The sequence below is a fragment of the Lipotes vexillifer genome, unplaced genomic scaffold (genome assembly GCF_000442215.2).
Source record: "Lipotes vexillifer unplaced genomic scaffold, Lipotes_vexillifer_v1.1 scaffold663, whole genome shotgun sequence".
Classification (NCBI taxonomy): domain Eukaryota; kingdom Metazoa; phylum Chordata; class Mammalia; order Artiodactyla; family Lipotidae; genus Lipotes; species Lipotes vexillifer.
In genome coordinates, this window is record NW_006788963.1 from 266,645 (window position 1) to 268,570 (window position 1,926).

Consider the following 1,926-nt stretch of genomic DNA (forward strand, 5'->3'; position numbering starts at 1 on the left):
GCAGCCTGCGGCGGCTCCTCAACTACCTGTGTGGCCCTCGGCCTGCCTCAGACCGCGGTGCTGGCTCTAGGGGCTCGTTCCTCGGCTCCCCCAGGATTCGCCTTCACCTTTTAAGGAGAGTTCTGAATAGAGTGAGTGTGAGGGTCTCTGTCCTCGCTGCGGGCCCCTCCACCCGCAGGCCGTGGGGGTCGCGCATTTTGTTTCTATAATGCCTGGCAGAGGGCGACCGCGCCAGCGGTTGCCGGGCAGGTAATTCCGAGGTGCCCCGAGAATTTCGGACACGCGGCTGTAGTGGCGAATGTCCGGCCGAGGCCAAAGCGGCGGTGGGGAGGAGGTTCCCTGGATCCTGGATTGCAGCCGAATGGGAAGGGATAGTGCGTCGTCCCCCACCCACCCCGCTTTGTTGTGTGTGGGGCTCCTGGGGGGGCCACTGGCTGCTGTTCGGACCCGGCCTTAAGCAGAAAGGGGAATGGAGCAGCCACCTCTGCTGCCTACTTTGGGGACGACCCTGGGAGTGGGGAAGGGTTCGCGAGTCCAGGCCTCAAGGGCGCAACCCCTTCTCACTTTCCCCTGGAGGCTCAGCATTTACTCCCCCCGCCCACCCCTTTTAAGGAGAGGCTGAGTTTTGCTCAGGTTCAATCGGTTGAAAATTTCTAGGCGAGTCACGGTTATGCTGCCTTCCTTCTGAAGTTGTTCTCCAAGGAGACGACAAGCTGAAGTGCGGTGAACACCTCTTTCTCCCACTCTTAGGGTACCGTGGGCGACTTCCCACCCCACCCCCAGGGCCCTGTTGCTCACCCACCCCCGAGGAGCGGGAGCTCCAGCCCTCCCCGACCTGATGGGTCTCCACCAGGGAGGTCCTCTAGGTCGGAGGAAGAATTCCGCTTCCAATCCAGATTCCTTTACTCCAAAAAGACCATTTGTGTGTGCAAGTCGTTTTAAAATGTGTCCTCGTAGAAAAACTGAAAGTGGAAAGAAAGGAAGCAATTTCCAAGCAGATGTCTGACCACCCCTTCTCGCACACTCCCAGCTTCGGGTTACAGGGTCCTGGGAGCCCCCACCCACATTCTGCGGCCGCACACCAGTGGACCCGCGGTCTCTCCACACCAGGTTGTGCACGACCCCGAAACGCCCCACGGCACCCCAGGAGCCCCTCTCCCTGCACCTCCAGGCCTGGGCAGGCGGGGAGGGTAGCAGCACAGCACAATGATATAAGGATAAATATTAAGCCGTGACATTGACGTGCCCGGCGCCTCCCCTCCCCCGCGCTCCCGGCACACTCTGGGCCGCTTGGCACGCCCCCTCTCGTTCCACTGTGTCTCGCGCCCCGCGCTCATCCCCGAGGGGCCCCTGCAACCTCTCCGCGCGAAGACGGCTCCAGCTCTGCAGGGAAAGAAAAGTAACTTCGCTTTTCTCGGAGGAACCAGGAAGGATTAAGCGGCCTGGGAGAGGGCAGGAGCTCGCAGAGGGCAGCGAAGGGGGCTTCGTAAAGGAGGAGGAGGGGTGTCTACAGGAACCCCGAGGAAGGCACCTGGGATGTCTGATTACACTTTCTTCTTGTCCTCCCGTCTCCTCTTTTAGGTGGAAGGACTGTGGAGTGAGACGCGCTCGGGCAAAGACTATGTAATCGCCTTGGTGCCTGTACAGAGGACTGAGCTTCGGGGAGGGAAGAGGAGGGATCGGCTTGCTCCTCGGCGACTCGGCAGGCGGAGTTTCGCAGCGGCGGCACCAGGGTTGCGCCCGCCCGCGGGGAGGTAGCTCCATCCAGCCCCGGCGGCCGCGAGAGTCCGAGCGCCGGACCGCGGTAGTCGGCGGGGGTGAGAGAGAGCGAGATCGAGCTCTAGGGCGCGAGGGAGCGGGCCGGGGGGTCCGGGAGGAGGCGAACAGCGGCCACGAGCGAGCCGAGCGCGCCCCCCGCCCGCCCCA